Source organism: Hemiscyllium ocellatum, chromosome 17 (assembly GCF_020745735.1).
Source record: "Hemiscyllium ocellatum isolate sHemOce1 chromosome 17, sHemOce1.pat.X.cur, whole genome shotgun sequence".
Taxonomy (NCBI): Eukaryota; Metazoa; Chordata; class Chondrichthyes; order Orectolobiformes; family Hemiscylliidae; genus Hemiscyllium; species Hemiscyllium ocellatum.
In genome coordinates this window covers 21,375,362-21,396,166 of record NC_083417.1, presented here as the reverse complement: position 1 = coordinate 21,396,166, position 20,805 = coordinate 21,375,362, and positions in this window count along the sequence as shown.

Genomic DNA, 20,805 nt, shown 5'->3' with positions numbered 1-20,805 from the left:
AGGTAAACCTAATGTACAAACCCTCAAATTTCTGTGACCATATGCATGGCCAGCAGTCTCTTAAATATCCCCAATGACCTCGCTTCCACAACTGCTGGGAACGCATTCCATGCTCCCACAACTCTCTGCGTAAAGAACCCACCTCTGACATCCCCTCTATACTTTCCGCTATATAGCTTAAAACTATGACCCCTCATGTTAACAATTTCTGCCCTGAGAAAAAGTCTCTGGCTATCACCTCTATCTAAGCCTCTCATTACCTTGTACACCTCAATTAGGTCTCCTCTCTTCCTTCTTTTTTACAATGAAAAAAGTCAGAGCTCAGTCAACCTCTCTTCGAAAGATAAGCTCTCCATTCCAGGCAGCATCCTGGTAAACCTCCTCTGAACCCTCTCCAAAGCATCCACACCTTTCCTATAATTGGGTGACCAGAACTGGTGCAGTCTAACTAAAGTTTTATAGAGCTGCAACAAGATCTCATGGCTCTTAAACTCAATCCCCCTGTTAATGAAAGCCAAAACACCCTATGCTTTCTTAACAACCCTGTCCACTTGGGTGGCAATTTTAAGGGATCCATGTACCTGCACACTGAGATCCCACTGTTCCTCCATACTGCCAAGAAGCCTGACTTTGATCCTGTACTCAACTTTCAAGTTCGACCTTCCAAAATGCATCACTTCACATTTATCCAGGTTGAACTCCATCTGCCACCTCTCAGCCCATCTCTGCATCCTGTCAATGTCACGCTGCAACCTACAACAGTCCTCAATACTGTCAATGACACCTCCAACCTTTGTGTCATCTGCAAACTTGCTGACCCATCCTTCAATCCCCTCATCCAAGTCATTAATAAAAATTACAAAGAGTAGAGGCCCAAGAACAAAGCACTGTGGAACACCACTCACCACTGACTTCCAGGCAGAATACTTTCCTTCCACTACCACTTGCTGTCTTCTGTCGACCAGCCAGCTAAATTTCCCTGTATCCCAGTCTTCCTGACCTTCTGAACGAGCCTATCATGGGGAATTTTATCAAATGTTCTTCACCTATCCTTTTGTTAACAGGGACCAATTGATTGAGAATAAATTAACCTTGTAAAACATTTTGGGTGCTATTTGAAGCTAAACCAACTGACATACTTCACTTGATGTAGTAGGTTTCAGGAGGACTTTTAAAGAGTATGTGCTGACATTCTAAAACATGAAGTGTTTAAAGTTTGTAAAGGCACTTTGATAGTGACTGATGAAAGGTTAATATATAAGGTAAGTGAGGAGGTCCTGTAGATAAGGGTGCCAGGTGGGTGATGAACTAGGTGACATGTAGATGAAGGGGGTAGAATACCAGATAACTGGATGAGAGCTTATGCGGGCATGAGTTGGGCAGGGGGTTATTGAAGTGTTGATTCCATCAAGGTCTCATTATCCCTTGTGCTCATCTCAGCTGGATATTAAAGAGGGGTTTCCAATATTGAAAGATTAAATAAAGTGTCTGCAGACTGGTCAGCTTACCATTAGTGATGAGTAAATATCCAAAGTTCATGTTAGGAAATAAAGTTTAAAGCCAAGTTGGAAGAATGGGGTGAGTTCGCAACTATCAGTACAGATTTCTAAAATGTATGCATAGGATTGTATGATGATACACTCTGATAGAAACAGTTTGTGAAGCAGAAAAATCTAATCCTGTTCTGTGTAGCACTGCTGGACTGTATTGATAAAGGAAACTTATTGAATAAACATTTGCAAATTATTCAAAGATGTTTGATAAGGTGATATACAGTATCAAGAAATATTTTTACTCAAAAATTGTTAGAACATGAAATGTTCTATTAGAAAGATACAAAATCTTAACCCAGAATAGTTTTTAACAAGAGAAGTGTACAAATGTCTGAAATAGATAATAACATTAAAGGTTATGGGGAACGGGCAGAGAAATGGGGCTAAGTGAGTGGTTCTTTCAGATAACTGATACAGACACTTTGAGCCAAATAGCTTTGATGCTGTCAAATTCTATAAGTCTGAACCTCCTTTGGAGATATAATACATTCACTTTCCAATGCCATTTTACTCTTTCAAGTATGGTAAATGTGATAGAAATCTTTTGAAGTTGCTGATGACTATATTTATCTTTGATATAATTTTATATTCAACACTTGTGATAGAAGTATCTATCCAAATTATTTATGGGAAGGCCATTCAATTAAAAGGGACAGTCATCCAACAATAAACCAGAATAGTTTCCATTAAATTAGCTCAATATGATTGATGGTAGGCCACAAACAAAGTTATGGCTGGATGAAGCAATATTGGCCTTAACAAACTATTTGTGTCTGAGTACATTTAAAGCAGAAGTTGGACACAATTCCAGCAATGAAAATAGGAAGAGCTCAAGGATTATCTTAGATTTTTCATTACCATGATTCACATAAACCATAGACACCAGCTGTGCAGGCTGTCATTTTCACCTGTTCGGACTTAATCAATTTCACCTACATTTAACTCCTTGGGGAGGTATACAGGAAGAAGGTTTTGCATATTGGTTAATGCAGCTTTCGAATGGTTAGTGAGCCTTTAAAAAGGAGTCCCTTTTTAAAGTGAAAGTTTCTACTATTCTCTGCATACCAAGGAGAGCAACTGTAATGACTGCTACTTCAGTAAGTACACCTCCAAGAAACATAAACAAATTTTGTGCAAATAAACACAAAAGGAAGTTACAAGGAAGATCGCAAGACTTACCAGGACCAATGTGTCAAAATGACAATTGAACTGATGTCAAAGGTTTAACTGACATCATATATACCCTCTTACCAGTGTTTTGGAAAATCAGCAGTTTTGTTTGAAAAAAGTGACAACAACATGTGAGAGAAGATAGGCAAATGAGGAATTGTTACCCTGATGTCAAGTGTAGCTGCTCGATATCAATGAGTTAAAATGATTCAAACAGATAATTGACACAGTGTAGATCATCAGCCCCTAGAAATAGGGTCTAATCAAAATGTGCTCAGTGTTAGAATGAATCCTTATCAGGCAGTCTTGTCAGGTAGCTGTCTCCTTCAAATGGAAAGCAGAGACTAGAGGAATGAGGGAAGACCGAGGGAAGAGTTCATTAACACTTCACCTAGAAAGCAGGATGCTGTCTCCAGAATTGTAATGGGATCAACACACTCTCTGCCAAATGTACGGTCATCCTTTGGTATCAGTGAAACATTTTCAATTGTCATGGGTTGTATACATCTTTTATATATTTATCTCAATGCATCATATCTATGTTGTTGTTTCTTAACAAACTTAATAATTGAATGGAAAATTCCTTATAAATGGATTGCTGCTTGAATTCGGTGCTAGAGTTCATGTTCCCCCATAATTTAACAGTAACGCCAGAAATGGGATCCACAGGAGTCAAGGATTGGAATATAAAAGCACCATTGTGTTACTGAGACTTTATAAAGCTCTGGTTAGGCCCCATTTGGAGTACTGTGTCCAGTTTTGGTCCCCACACCTCAGGAAGGACATACTGGCACTGGAGCATGTCCAGCGGAGATTCACACGGATGATCCCTGGAATGGTAGGTCTAACATACGAGGAACGGCTGAGGATCCTGGGATTGTATTCATTGGAGTTTAGAAGATTAAGGGGAGGTTTAATAGAAACGTACAAGATAATACATGGCTTGGAAAGGGTGGATGCTAGGAAATTGTTTCTGTTAGGCAAGGAGACTAGGACCCGTGGACACAGCCTTAGAATTAGAGGGGGTCAATTGAGAACGGAAATGCGGAGACATTTCTTCAGCCAGAGATTGGTGGGCCTGTGGAATTTATTGCCGCAGAGTGCAGTGGAGGCCAGGACACTAAATGTCTTCAAGGGAGAATGCTGGTAAGTGGAGTTGAAATGCCCATCAGCCATGATTGAATGGCGGAGTGGACTCGATGGGCCGAATGGCCTTACTTCTACTCCTATGTCTTATGGTCTTATAATTGGATTGAAATTTAAGAAGCTGAGAGGAAGCAATTGATTGCAGTCGAAGGTACGTTGAATAATTCTCAAGTGAAACTGAAAATTATAATGACATTATAATGTTTGAGAATGTGACTGATATGCACTTTAACAGAAAGATAGGAGCATCAGTAGTGGGAGCTATTAGGAATACTTAATATCTGCAAAAGAGCTACAAGTGGGGGGAGTGCTGGAGAATCTTTTACGTCTATGTATAATCTCTTACTGTCATTTTATTTTTATGAACCAAGCTGATGTCATTACCAAACCAATTGGACTCCAGATAGCAGTCTGGCTTGATACATCATATTTTGATTTGTTTTGGTTTTAACAAAGTAGTCGCTCCCTGAAACGTAAGTGTACAATCTGCAGATTTTGCTTTGACAATAGAACAGAAGATTACTGACAACATAAATGAAGACAGAACCGTATAATTCAAAAGCAAAAATAAAAATTGCTGGAAAATTTTTGTTAAGTTAATGTTTTGGGTCAAGTGACCCTTCCTCAGAACTGATGGTAGCTTGGAAAATATCATTTTATATGTAGAGATAGGATGGGGGGAGGAGGTAAGGGGTAAACGAAAGGTGAGAATAAAGCCCAAAGAGAGAGAAGAGCAGTTAGACAGACAAAAGAGTGGATAACGGGAGGTGGGTGGAGTTGTTGGTAGTGAAAGAGTGGACCAGGTTATCCGGAGAAAATGGTTTCTGTGGAAGGCTGACAAAGGAGGGAAAGGGATATGTGTCTGGTGACAGAAATAGCAGCTCATGATTCTCTGGATGTGGATGCTGGTTGGATGGTAGGTAAGGACAAGGGAGACACTATCATGTTGTGGGAGGGAAGAGAGGGGGTGAGAGCTGAGATGTGGGAAATGGATCAAACCCAACTGAGGGCCCTGTCAACAACAGTGCTGGGGAATCCTCAGTTGAGGATGAAGGTGGTTATTTCAGAGGCTCCCTTGTTGAAGTTGGCATCATCACAGCAAATGCAAAGGAGAGAAAGGAACTGGGGAAAACAGAATAGAATCTTTACTGGAAGCAGGGTGTGAGGATGTATAGTCCAGGTAACTGTGGGTGTCAGTAGGTTTATAATGGATATTGGTGGCCAGTCTATTCCCAGATGTGGAAACAGTTGTCAAGGAAGGGTAGGAAGGAATCAGAGATGAAGCAGGTGAGCTGAAAATGTGTTGCTGGAAAAGCGCAGCAGGTCAGGCAGCATCCAAGGAACTGGAAATTCGACGTTTCGGGCATAAGCCCTTCATCAGGAATGAGGAAAGTGTGTCCAGCAGGCTAAGATAAAAGATAGGGAGGAGGGACTTGGGGGAGGGGCGATGGAGATGTGATAGGTGGAAGGAGGTCAAGGTGAGGGTGATAGGCTGGAGTGGGGTGGAGGCGGAGAGGTCAGGAAGAAGATTGCAGGTTAGGAGGGCTGTGCTGAGTTTGAGGGAATCGACTGAGACAAGGTGGGGGGAGGGGAAATGAGGAAACTGGAGAAATCTGAGTTCAAGTGGCTGAAGAGCTTCTGTGCAGAGGAGATGACCTGGGGGGTGCAGTGAGAGAGGACTCACTGAAATCCTTGTAGAGGGAGGAAGAGAGCTTCTTCAAGGAAGGCATCCTTGCAAGAGGATTCGCAGTAGGTTAAAATCTTCGAGGAGAAAGTGAGGTCTGCAGATGCTGGAGATCAGAGCTGAAAATGTGTTGCTGGAAAAGCGCAGCAGGTCAGCCTTGGATGCTGCCTGACCTGCTGTGCTTTTCCAGCAACACATTTTCAGCTCTGAAGCAGGTGAGGGCAGGGTGGAAATTGGAAACAAAATTGATAAACTTTTCCCATTCTGGACAAAAGATGGAGGCAGCACTGATGACATCATTGATATACCAGAAAGAGTTGTGGATGGGGTTCAGAATAAGACTGGAATAAGGAATGTTCCACATACACCACAGAAACAGGCATAACTGGGACCTGTTTGCGTACCTCTGATCTGAAGAAAATAAGAGGGGGGATGGGGGGGAGGTGGGGGGAGTGGGGGGGGGGGGGTTGTTGTGCGGAGATCACCAGATGAAATTAGATTGATGACCATGGTTGACAAAATGGCCTGATGTTCCTTCATGGGGTCAAGGTCCAGGGTGAGATAGGAGGAAGTATCTGAGAGCTGGCGCTCAGCCTATGCAATGTAGAGGTCAGACAACAACAACATCTCCCTTATTGACAGGTTTAATAACAAAGTCAGAGTTGGATCTGAGAGCACAGAGAGTAGTCAGTTCAGAGGGAGATAGGTTGGCACTGGCAAGGGAGGAAGAGAAATTGAGACGATCAATGTCATACTGACAGTTCCGAATGAACAGATTGAATGCAGGGAAAAGGCCCGAGGGAGAGGTCCAAGTGGAGAAAGTGTGTTGGAGCTGGGCCAAGCTTGTCCACTCCCTGAACAACTTCTCTTTTAACTCCTCTCATTTTCTTCAGGTCAGAGGGTACGCAACTGGGCCCCAGTTATGCCTGTCTCTTTGTGGTGTATGTAGAACATTCCTTGCTCCAGTCCTGCACTTTCCACTTCAACTTCTTTAGTAAACCATGGCTCTCTCTCTCTCTCTCTCTCTCTCTCTCTCCCTGCCTGATAGGTATATACTTATCAAGAAAACACAATAACTGTTCCTTGAATAAGCTCCACATTTCAAATGTGTGCATCTCCTGCAGTTTTCTTCCTCATCTTATGCATCCTAAATCTTGCCTAATCGCATCATAATTGCCTTTCCCCCAATTATGCCTCTTTCCCTGTGGTATATATCCTATCCTTGCCCATTGCTATTGTAAACATAATGGAATTATCGTCACTATTGCCAAACTGCTCACCTATCTCCAAATCTAACACCTGGCCAGGTTCATTCTCCAGTACCAAATCCTTTATTACATCGCCCCTTGTTGACCTGTCTACCTTCTGTGTCAGAAAACTGTCCTGCACACACTGAACAAAAACTGACCCATGTAAACTACTTGAATTATAGTATTACTAGTCAATATTGGGGAAGTTAAAGTCCCCCATAACAACTGCCCTGTTACTCTTGATACTATCGAGAATCATCTTTGCTATCCTTTCCTCCAAATCCCTGGAAAAATTCGGATGCTGATAGAAAACTCACAACAAGCTGACGTCTCCTTTCCTGTTTCTAACCTCAGCCCAAACTACCTCAGTGGATGAGTCCTCAAATGTTCTCTCAGCTGCTATAATACTACCCTTGATTAAAAACGCCGAAAGTCCCCTCTTTTACCATCTTCTCTGTTCTTACTGAAACATCCATATCTTGGAATCTGCAACAACCACTTCTGTTCCTCCTCCAGCTGTGTCTCTGAAATTGCCACAACATTGAAATCCCAGGTACCAATCAGTGCTGCAAGTTCACCCACCTTTATTCCCATTGGTCCTGTCATTGAAGTACACACATTTCAAACCAACATCCTGATTGTCAGTGCCCTCTCGCGATCTTGTAAACCTATCTCTGACCTCCCTACCCTCAACCTCCTCTACACTGGAACTACAATTCAGGTTCCCGCCCCCTGCTGCATTAGTTTAAACCTCCCTGAAGAGCATTAGAAAATCTCCCCCTCAGAATATTGATACCCCTCTGGTTCAGGTGAAGACCATCCTGTTTGTAGGGGTCCCACATTCTCCAGAAAGAGCTCCAATTATCCTAGAATCCAAAACCCTTCCTTCTGCACCATCTCTGCAGCCATGTGTTTAGCTCCACACTCCTTGTTCCTTGCTACTCTAGCACGTGGCATGGGTAACAAACCAGAGCTAACAACCCTGTTTGTTTGTTCTAGCTCTAAGCTTCCTCTCTAGCTTCCTGAATTTCTGCCTTAAATCCCCATCTCTCTTCCTACCAATGTCATTGGTGCCTATGTGAACCACAACTTGAGGTTGCTCCCCCTCCCCCTCAAGGATACCGAAACATGATCAGAGATATCATGAACCCTGGCACCTGGGAGGCAACACACCAATCGTGAGTCTCTCTCGTTCCCATGAAATCTCCTATCTGTCCCCCTAACTATGGATTCTCCAATGACTAATGCTCTGCTCCTCTTCCCCGTTCTGCTCTGAGTAACAGTCGTAGACTCTGCACCAGAGACCTGTGACCCATTGCTTACCCCGGTAAGTCATTACCCACCACAGTATCCAAAATGGGATACTTTTTGTTGAGGGGAACAGCCATAGAGGATGTCTGCACTGCCTGCCGGTTCCCTTTCCTACCCCTGATGTTAACCCATCTACCACCTTCATGTGGCTGTGGAGTAACTACCTCCCTGTAACTCCTCTCAATAACCCCCTCCACCTCCCGAATGATCCTAAGTTCATCCAGCTCCAGTTCCCTAACCTGGTTCTCGAGGGGCTGCATTTGGGTGCATTTCCCGCAGTCAGCAATGATCATTCCTGATGAAGAGCTGATGCTCGAAACATCGACTCTCTTGCTCCTTAGAAGCAGTCTGACTGGCTGTGCTTTTCCAGCGCCACACTTTTCAATCACTAATTGTTTCACTCTTATGTAACCTACTGCACAATATCCTTCTCTTATAAGGAGCACTGATTTACACAAGCGCTCTATTCCAATTTCCTGACAGAACTATCCAAAACTCAAAGTAAAAGTGAAATGAAAAATCTCCCTCTCTTAGGGTGTTTTCATTGACCTTAAAAAAAAATCAACTTTTATAAGTCTATAACAAATTTTAAAGCCTTATTCTTTAGCTGGCTGTGTCACAAATCAATCTAAAATCAACAAAAACAGTAGTTAGTGGTACACTCAAACACATTCACTCCAAAGCCAGATTTCAAACATAGTTTTAAAAGAAAGTACCATGGCTGCAGAAATACTTACAACTAAAATATTAACTTCAGACTCATAAATCTTCCTGTCAAAATTGTAACATAATTACTGAGGAGAAAGTGAGGTCTGCAGATGCTGGAGATCAGAGCTGAAAATGTGTTGCTGGAAAAGCGCAGCAGGTCAGGCAGCTTCAGGAATGTCTCATTCCTGAAGAAGGGCTTATGCCCGAAACGTCGAATCTCCTGCTCCTTGGATGCTGCCTGACCTGCTGTGCTTTTTCAGCAACACATTTTCAACATAGTTACTGAATCTAGTCCAATTGAATCTTTAACTTTTTTCAGACATTTCTTCAATTTCTGGACTCTTTAATTAGATGCTTTGTATTTGCTTATTTTCATCTTAAATAAGTTCTGAAACTTTCCTGATTCTGATGCCCTAGTCTAAATTTATTCACTGGTCTTTAATTTGTTCCTTGCAGCTGTTCCTCATAGATTCCAATATTGCTGGTGGCAGTGCTTATCGTCAGTGGTGAGAACTCTGTTTGGCACTCCCTTGCCTTCCTTTCCATGTCTTTGTGGCATTTCTTTTTTGTAAGGCTGTTCCCTTTTCTCGTAGGAATCTCTAACATGACTTCCTGGATCCTCCAGTTACTCCTTACAGGGCCTCCTTTGCTAAGAAGGTTGACAATCTCTTTAAATTACTTTTAGTAAGGAGTCATTTTTGTGGTGTATATGTGATCAGCTCTCCATAGTTGATGCTTGCTGGGATAATGAGGCTATAACTAAATAAATATTTATGTTGAATCAATGTTGTACACCAATTGATACCACAGTCTTTCCTGATGAAGGGCTTTTGCCCAAACATCGATTCTCCTGCTCCTCACTTGCTTCCCGACCTGTTGTGTTTTTCCAGCACCACACTCTCGGCTAATACAGTGGAGTGGCTTGCTTAGAAGTCTGAAAATCTCAAGAGTATCCTGCCCATTCTGCTTTAAATGTATCAGCATCATGCCAAGGCACTCAAAGACTCTCACTTGAAATATCTTCAGAGGCTTCAAAGCATCAGATAGTAGAACAAGTTACCAGCCATTTAAAGTGCCTTCTTAAGGTGTCATGTCAAATCTCCATTATAGGGAGAAAGTCAGAAACAACCAGACTGTCATCGAGTCATAGTCATAGAGACGTACAGCATGGAAACAGACCCTTCGGTCCAACTCGTCCATGCCGACCAGATATCCCAACCCAATCTAGCCCAACTGCCAGCATCTGGCCCATATCCCTGCAAACCCTTCCTATTCATATACCCATCCAAATGCCCCTTAAATGTTGTAATTGTACCAGCCTCCACCATATCCTCTGGTAGCTCATTCCATACACGTACCACCCTCTGCATGAAAAAGTTGCCCCTTAGGTCTCTTTTATATCTTTTCCCTCTCACCCTAAACCTATGCCCTCTAGTTCTGGACTCCCCAACCTCAGGGAAAAGACTTTGCCTATTTATCCTATACATGTCCCTCATAATTTTGTAAATCTCTATAAGGTCACCCCCCAGCCTCTGACACTCCAGGGAAAACAGCCCCAGCCTGTTCAGGCTCTCCCTATAGCTCAAATCCTCCAACCCTGGCAACATCCTTGTAAATCTTTTCTGAACCCTTTCAAGATTCACAACATCTTCCTGATAGGAAGGAGACTAGAATTGCACACAATGTTCCAACAGTGGCCTAATCAATGTCCCGTACAGCCGCAACATGACCTCCCAACTCCTGTACTCAATACTCTGACCAATAAAGGAAGGCATACAAAACGCTGCCTTCTCTATCCTATCTACCTGCGACTCCACTTTAAATGAGCTATGAACCTGCACAAGGTCTCTTTGTTCATCAACACTCTCCAGGACCTTACCATTAAGTGTACAGATTCTGCTAAGATTTGCTTTCCCATAATGCAGCACCTCACATTTACCTAAATTAAACTCCATCTGCCACTTCTCAGCCCAATGGCCCATTTGATCAGAATGCCTGACACTCCCTGTGGAATATATATTTTCATCAGTATGATTGAATGAGGATTACAATCAATTGCAGTTACAGGAGACTCTACAAGGAAAGCCTGAAGATTTTTCTTAGCGTTTTCACATTGATCCCTAATCCTAGGAGAAGCTCATCCAAGATTGGCACAGCAAAATATAAAAGGATGTAATTTCCTTTCAAAGCAAATATGCATCAGTAGCAGAGACAAAACACCAAATAAGAAAGTCTCAACTTGTCCAAAACTCAATTGCCTGCGCTATCCTTTCAAGTGCAGATCAGCCTTAGTTGTCACTTGTGCAACCATCAGAATACCACCAAACCTTCTTGCTGATGAAAGTGGTCATCTTTGACTCAAAGGATGAACAATCAAAATGTAACCAGTGACTTTAATTAGTTTTGAAAAATAGAGGTGAAGCAAGTGAATGATGAATGTTTTCTCTGGATCTGTATCACATACGAGTCTTTAAGTTTACTGAAATAAATGATATTTGTTTGGTCATTAGTTTTAGGTTTGTTTTGTACGTTGTCATTAGCAGTTTCTAGTGATGCATGCTTTCTGATTCATTATAGCAAAAATGTAAATCTGCAGACATGGCAATTTTCATTATGAGCTGGCATTCAGCAAAGGCATTTTACATTTCAAAATGAACATACTGCAGACAAGTCACACTTGAGAAAATTAATAATGTTATTCCATTTGTTACTGCAATGTATTTGCCACTGGTACTTTGAATGTAATTCATTTTATAAGAGGAAAGGAAGAGGTAGCAGAGTTATGATGCTGCCAGATGTGTGTGTGGATAAAATTCAATTTTAATGCCACAAGATTCAAAATGCTGAAGAGTTGATGCTGGAATGTGCCATTATAATTCATGAAATGTCAGTAAATCTATAAGAAAATGAATTATGCAAACAATTGTGCTTCTCATGGTTTTTCACCTGTTTAAAACTATCACTGGTAGTTTGTGAATTTTCTTAAACAATTTTTTGCATTTTTCGACAATGAGAGTTGCATTAATGGAAATGAATGGCCTGGAATTTGTGATAAAAATAATGCTAAGGCTATCAGCACTCTTGTTAAAATGTAAATTGGATAGCATCTTCTGGTTACTGCACAGGCTATTAATAATGGAAATCTGACATTACTGACAAAATTCCCTGCTTCTCCCAAGGCTCTTTTTATAATTTGTTGCTGAGAGACTCAATATTGAAAGACATGAAGTTTTACTTTTTTGGTGGATTCCCACTAAACTCACCAGGAAAAAAAAGGTTTTTAAGTACATTTTGAAGGGTGTGGTAATCCTAACTATTGTCAAACAACTGTTCTTCCCAAAGAGGTTAGTTGAAGGAGTCTCATAGAGCGAATCCAGAGCTACTCCCAGCTCAATATGGCCATCTTTCTTTACCATTTCTCAGCCAGATAATTTCTCTTTCCAGGAATTTCACTGTCACAGTTACCCTGGAGATCCGTTACTTCAACCAAAAGGAAGGTAAATTTTTCAACCTTGTTTCAATCCTCACAAACTAATTTTCTCAATCTTCATGATGAACAATAGAGTCAGCATATTTTCTGCTCCATGTTGTGGACTGGCTGCCTCTACCTGTTATCTCTCTCTCTATCTCCTCTAGGCTCATTGCATCTTTGAGTTTCAAAGATACCTTGGAAATTCTGTAAGCTGTTATTGCCTTCCATGGATCTTAATCTTCCCAAAACTCAATGACAATGTAAATCACATGGTCCTTGTATCTGGGATAGGTGCTAATTATTATCTTCTAGACACGAATTCCATTCTCTTTAAATAGCCTATTTAAAATATAACAATTTATAAGATATTCCCAACGCTTCTTTATGAGAGGCCAAAGTCTACCCACAGTTAATACAGGTGCTATTCTCATTGTCTACGGATCTGAACATTTTGCAACTTCTCAGTAAGATTAGAGCTTTTCTTGTCACCGTAGCATCAGATCTTGTCATCCTGGGCAGAATTCAAACCAGTCCACATAGCCTTCTAGATTCCTCAGTTTTCTCTAAAATCAAAGAGAGAGTACCAAAGTGTAACCATCTTATGAAATGTATTCATAACAGTAGCCCTGCTTAGGAGCACAAGACGGACAAAGATTCTTGTCAGGCTAACATGCAGGAAATGCACTGGAGTCAATATTTCAAGTTTGAATGCATTTATTGAACGCATTATTAAAGAAGGTAAATGTGATCTTTTTGATGGCGGTGTGTCTTTAATTTCAGAATTTTTTCAAAAAGTACACTGCAGTGATCCATTGATGTGGGTATGTCTATGGGGGTATTAGAGTCTGATTAGCTACTTATGGCAGTTCACTTTGATCTGTGTTGTCACAGAGTCTCTTTTTCATCTCCTTTTTCTCCTCTTTTTTTTTCAATTTCCTCTCTATTATCTCAAGATCCATACTAAGGACCTATTCAAGGGCTTTAGCCTCATGATTGCTAAATGTTGTTGCATATAGCGGACTGCCATAATTTTGGACAATTACTTCAGGGACAACTGTAGGAGACCTCCTAAATTAGGCAGTGGAATTGATGTTTTGGAATGCCAACGATTTACACCATGAAATTGCTGATATCTGTGTGACTCTCATTGTACAGTTAGAATCAGTATGATCCCTCCCTCATCCCAGTCCTTTTTTTTAAATAAAAGATTTTTTTTTAAGAGGATGTGCTTGCCAATTCACCAGCTGTTTAACTTTTATATACTGGTGACTGTAGAGGACACTGACAGGTATATTTTCCTTTAAAGAAAATATAATAATATTTCATTCACTTAATATCTTCTAAGTAAAAATAGTAAAAATGCTCCAATATCCATGCACACCTACACTCCGGTTCATTTACTCAAAGCACATTTTAGCATGGAAAGATGGATTAATTGATACATTTAAAATCCAATCAAGATTAAAGTGGAACAGACCTCATAGTTTGGGTGAGTCCAGGCTGAGCTTTGTGGTTCCTCAGGATTCAACACAGCACTCCATTTACCTTTCCTCCTAGATACAGAGGCTTCTGGGGAAACCAGCGGGTCTGGAAAGAGAAACAGATTTAATGTTTCAAGTACAAAGACTTTTTCTCGGAACCAGTGGGGAGCTGGAAATGATGACAGAGATGGTTGATGAGCTGGTGGAACAGATAGAACAAAGCACTCTGAAAAGTACAACACAGGAACAGGCCCTTTGGCTCATCATGTCTGTGCTGACCATGATGCCATTCTAAACTAATCCTACCTGCCTCCACATAGTGTGTACCTCTACTCCCTGTCTGTTCATGTGTCTGTCTACATTCCACTTAGACTTTGCTAATGTACCTGCTTCCACTGCCCCTGTGACAGCATGTTACAGGGACCTACCACCTTCTGTGAAAAAAAATTCTGCCCATGGCCCCTTAAATGTTTCCCCTCTCACCTTAAACTTACATCCTCAAGTATTTGACATTTCTAACCTGGGGAGAAAAAAAACTCCAACTATCCACCCTATCCATTTATAGAGTCATAGTGATGTACAGCATGGAAACAGACCCTTCAGTCCAAATCGTCCATGCTGACTAGACATCCGAACCCAATCTAGTCCCACCTGCCAGCACCTGGTCCTCCAAACCCTTTCTATTCATATCCCCATCCAGATACCTTTTAAAATGTTGCAACTGTTCTAGCCTCCATCGCTTCCTCTGGCAGCTCATTCCTTACACATACCACCTTCTGCGTGAAAAGGTTGCCCCTCAGATCCCTTTTATACCTTTCCCCTCTCACCCTAAACCTATGCCCTCTAGTTCTGGACTCCTTGATCCCAGGGAAAAGACTTTGTCTATTTACCCTATCCATGCCCCTCATGATTTTATAAACCTCTATAAGGTCACCCCTACACTTCCGACGCTCCAGGGAAAACAGCCCCAGCCTATTCAACCCCTCCCTGTAGCTCAAATCCTCCAATCCTGGCAACATCCTTGTAAATCTTTTCTCGTTTTTATGTGCTTCCATCAAATCATCCATCAGCCTCCAACACACTCATAAAAATAATCGAAGTTTGTACAACCTCTTCTTATAGCTAATACATTCGAATTCAGGCAACACTCTTGTACTCTCTCCAAGGCGTCCACATTTTTTTCTATAGTGTGGGGACCAGAACGGCACACGATACTCCAAATATGGCCTCGCTAAAGTAATATGGCATACTACATTTTGTACTAATGCCACAATCAGTGAAGCAAGCATGCCATACATTTTCTTTAACAATTTATTCATTTATTGCCACTTTCAGGGTGCTATGGATGTAGACCTCAACATCTGTCTGCATATCATTGCTGCTAAGGATCCTGCATTAACTGTACACCTTGCATTTTCTTGTACTTGCCCAGATTAAACTCCATCTGCCATTTCTCTGCACAATTTTCCAACTGATTTGCATCCTTCTATATCCTTTGGTAACCTTCCTCACTATACACAACTTCACCAATTTTTACATGATCTACAAAATTACTAATCAGACCACCATTAGTATGGAGCAAGCCAATTTTGTATCCAATTTGACAACTTATCATGGATCCCATAAAACATAATTTTCTGGACCAACCTATCATGAGGTAACTTGTCAATTATAGAGTCATAGAGATGTACAGCATGGAAATAGACCCTTCGGTCCAACTCGTCCATGCCGACCAGATATCCCAATCCAATCTACTCCCACCTGCCAGCACCCGGCCCATATCCTTCCAAACCCTTCCTATTCATATACCCATCCAAATGCCACTTAAATGTTGCAATTGTATCAGCCTCCACCATATCCTCTGGCAGCTCATTCCATACACGTACCACCCTCTGTCTGAACAAATTGCCCCTTAAGTCTGTTTTATATCTTTTCCCTCTCACCCTAAACCTATGCCCTCTAATTCTGGACTCCCCAACCCCAGGGAAAAGACTTTGTCTATTTATCCTATCCATGCCCCTCATAACTTTGTAAATCTCTATAAGGTCACCCCTCAGCCTCTGACGCTCCAAGGAAAACAGCCCCAGCCTGTTCAGCCTCTCCATGGAGCTCAGATCCTCCAACCCTGGCAACATCCTTGTAAATATTTTCTGAATCTTTTCAAGTTTCACAACATCTTTCTGATAGGAAGGAGACCAGAATTGCATGCAATATTCCAACAGTGGTCTAACCAATGTCCTTTACAGCCACAACATGACCTCCCAACTCCTGTACTCAATACTCTGACCAATAAAGGAAGGCATAACAAACACCTTCTTCACTACCCTATCTACCTGCGACTCCACTTTCATTGAGCTATGAACTTACACTCCAAGGTCTCTTTGTTCAGCAACAAAGTCTCTAGGACCTTACTATTAGGTGTATATGTCCTGCTAAGATTTAATTTCCCAAAATGCAGTACCTCACATTTATCTGAATTAAACTCCATCTGCCACTTCTCAGCCCATTGGCCCATCTGGTCCAGATCCTGTTGTAATCTGAGGTAACCCTCTTCGCTGTCCACTACACCTCCAATTTTGGTGTCATCTGCAAACTTACTAACTGTACCTCTTATACTTGCATCCAAATTGCTTTCAGAAAGTCCATGTAGACAACATCCACTGTCTTACCCTCCTCAATCATGTTTGTTACGTCCTCAAAAACCTCAATCGGGTTGGTCAGACAAGGCATCCTCCTCACAAAGCCATGATGACTATATGTACATTATTTTCCAAATGTGAGTAAATCCTATCTTCAAGAATCTTCTCCAATAATTTCCCTATCATTCATGTAAGGCTCATTGGTCTATAATTTCCAAGATTATCTTTGCTGCCCTTAAACAAAGGAACAGCATTGGCTATTCTCCAGTATTCTGAGACCTTGCCTGTGGTGAAAGAGGATGCAAATATCTCTGTCAGAGCCCAGCAATCTCCTCCCTTGCATCCTTCAGTATCCTGAACTAGATCTCATCAGGGGATGGGGACTTAACTACTTCCATGTTTCTCAAGACACCCAATAACTATTCCTTCTTAATATCTGCATGACTCAGAATATCAACATACTAATCTGATCATCATCCATGTCTTTCTCTCCTTGTGAATACCAATGCGAAGTACTCATTAAGAACTTCACCCACTTCCTCTGGCTCCATGCATAAATTCCCTCCTTTGTCCTTGAGTGGACCTACACTTTCCCCAGTTACCCTCTTATAATGAATAAACATATAAAATGCCCTGGCAATTTCCTTAATCCTACTTGCCAAGGATATTTCATGACCCTCTAAAATCCACCTCATTTCTTCTTTTAAGATCTTTTCTGCTTCCTTTATATTCCTCAAGGGCCTTGATTGATTTCAGTTTCCTAAACTTTGCATATGTTTCCTTTTCCTTTTTAACTAAACTTGCAATATCTTTTGCCATCCAAGGTTCCTGAATCTTGCTATCTGATCTTTCAGCCTCCTAGGAACATGCCATGAGCATCCAGATAAGCTCAGAGTGAGTGAACACTAACAGAGCAAGTAAAAAGCCCCGAGATGCAGACTAGTCCAATCCATGTACTGGTTGTGTGTTGCTGAACACAAAGTGTCCTTACTGCAGCATTACAATGAACTTTGTCATGCCTCACGGTGCAGCTTTGAATTGCTGAAGGATACTGGTTGTGGATCCCATATGTAGCATATGGGTTTTTATAGGCTGGCATATGTCATATGTCAATATCTGTGGACATCGGTGCATGCGGCCAGTGACCATAGAGTGTATCTTGAGATGTCGATGCCCAATATCCAAAATGGAGCTCTATTAGAGTAGGTGCAAGCTGAGGTCATCAGGTACCCATGCCAAGTTTCCTTAATGTCTAGATTGCTTGGACAAGTGGTAGTATAGGGAGTACAATTTTAATGAAGTGAGATACGCATTTGATAAGTTTGTTAACAAGCAATTATTCCCCCATAATAGGCAACTCATCGCACTTTAGCAAGAATCTTGCCTTGATGTTAGGACTTAGTTAAAAGATGCAGCAAGTTGCTCCCAACATAGAGATTGTCCTTGCTGGATTTTTTGTGTGGCTCTGCTACATTTCTCTTTACTCACGCTCCTATAATATTCAGCCTTGTGGTTCTATTTCCAAATATTCTGCCAGACCTGCTAAGTTTTCTGACACTTTCTGCTCTTATTTCAAGTATCTGCAGCATTATGCTTTTTTCACCTCACAATGGAGATACGCCCAATCCCAAACAGAATATGGATTTACAGTCAACATCTATCTTTAGCCTAGCCAAAACTAGAATTAAAATATTTTGTTTGAAATGTTGTTTGAAATGTTGGCTTTGTTTTCAGTTCCAAGCTTTGATCATCATTTGAAACACTTTAGCATCAAGTATTTCTAATTTGCATATGGCTCCAAAAGTATACCGATATGAGTGGCTCTGATCTAGAAAACCTGTTTACTTTCTCTGGTGCTCAGGACTCAAGCAGCACTAACCCAAATGTAGAAAACCCCTGTCCAATTTGTTTCTGAGCCAGCTGCTATGAGGTAAAGTACTTGATTTGGAGTGGCTTGAATTGACTGAACCCTTCATTTTATATTGTATCTGTCCCTCAGGAATTATATTTTAGATATTCCTGGCTGATTTAAAAAAAACTCACTGTTTTGACTTGTAAACATAGAATCCGTAGCAATTTATTTCATTGCACAGTACTTCAATACATTAACGGCAATTTTCAGGCCCTTAATCTGGTTGCACTTACTCTTGAAGAGAGGATATCAAGTCAGAAACATGAACAATAATGACACTTCATGTTAAGGTTTAGTTTTACTCCAAAATAATGATCCACTTTGAACTAAAAATTTTTCAATTTTCATAATTTGATCCACTGTTTACAGTGGTTAATTTTGTGCAGAGCTGAAACATAGCTTGAAGTATTTATTTCTGAGGGCAGTAACTTCCTTTAGCTGCGAAGAGATGCGGGTCTACTAGTAATGAGGAATTTGGGTTATGATTTGTTTGTAGTTTCAGGAAAGACACTCCAAGGTGTGTAGAATAAATTAAGTGTCTGAAATGGCAGAAGAGTATGAAAGGGTCTTGGGTCTTGGGATTTTAATATGTCATAACCACAAAATAGGTTTCCTCTTGCAATAATGTCTGGACTGAGTTCACATTGTGAGCTGGGGAATTGAGGAGAGGTATTGTAATTAAATTTCAAAAACAAAGTTGAAGCAGAGAGGGAAGAGAAAGTTGAAGGAAACCCTATGGCAGTATTTTCACTGATATTAATATTTGGGTTCCACCAAGGCCACTCAGCTCTGATATCATTGCAGCCTTGGTTCAAACATGGACTATAGCGCTGAATGCCAGAGGTGAGGTACGAGTGACTACCTTTGATATCGAGGCTACGTTATACTGAATGTGGCATCAAGGAGTCCTGGCAAAACTAGAGTCATCAGAGGAGACTCCCTCAGTTCTGAGGCAGGGTCGCTTGACCCGTAACATTAACTCCGATTTGTCTCTGCAGACGCTGCCAAACCTGTTGAGCTTTACCAGCAATTTCTGCTTTTATTTCTAATTTACAGCATCTACAGTTCTTTCAGTTATTATTTTTGGGAAGTTCTCTGTTGGTTGGAGTCATACTAGCACAAAGGAGGGCTACTGTCGTTGTTGGAGGTCAGTCATTCAGCTCCAGGCCATCCCTGCAATGTGTTCTTCAGGATGGTGCACTATCATTTTCAGCTATTACATAAAAGATCAGAAGTGGCAATGTTTACTGATGATCAGCACTATTCACAGCTCCTCGGATTCTGAAACAGTCTGCATCTAAATACAGCAAGACCTGGACAATATTCAGGCTTTGGCTGACAAGTGGCAAGTAACATTTATACCTTATAAGTGCAGACAATGACTACGTCCCAGAGAGAACCTAATCACCACTCTTCAAGACTCAATCCTATCATTGTATCTCTCAATATTACATCTTAGGGAGTTATCATTGACCAGCCAGTCAAGTGGATCCATTATAAAAATAATGTGGCTACATGAGCAGGTCAGAGAGTAAGAGTGCTGTTGCTATTAGCTCTCTTCCTACATCCCTAAAACATGTCCGTCATCCAGAAGGCACAAATCAAGACTGTCATGGAATATTCCCCGCTTGCTTTGATGAGGGCAGTTTCAACAATACTCAAGAAGCTTGACACCATTTAGGACAAAGTAGCCCACTTGGCTGGCAACATGTCAATAAACATTCACTCCCTCCAGCACCAATGCTGAGTAGCATCTATAAGATGCATTGCAGAGATTCACCCAAGGCTCCTCAGACAGCACCTTTCAAACCCACAACCATTACCATCTAGAAGAAGGGAGCAAATACATAGGAACATGGAAATTCCCCTTCAAGTCACTCACCATCCTGACTTAGAAATACATCACCATTCCTTCAGTGTTGCTAATTTAAAATCCTGGTATTTCCTCCCAAACAATATTGTTAGCTCACCAAATGGTCAAACGTGATAAAGGAAGGCAGCTCAACACCAGCTTTGCAAGGAAAATTAGTGAAGAGTAATAAATGTTGTCTATCCAGCAAAGACCATATCCCATGAACAAATAAAACTCAAGAGTCTTATGCATTTATTGACTCACAAAAGAAACAAGAAGAGTCCAGTAATGAAGTAATAAAGTTGACTGCCTACATTTTTCTTAATGTAATGAATATGTATAGATTCATAGAAGATGTGATAGTGAGAGAAACAGGCAAATATATTTTCCAGTCCCTTCATACATTTAACATGCTCAGACTAAATCCCTCTGTATTATTCGATATGAATCTCCATTCAAATGTGATAACTTATGTTAAAATGAGACTAAATGAATTGCGCTAAATGTTCAAAAGGGATTGCCACCAGTCAGATAAAATGCCCTGGAGAGAATAAAAGAAGAAATTGTACGATATTTAAAAACACTATTCTTTCACAAGTTAACGTGGGAGGAGCAAAGAAATAGCAT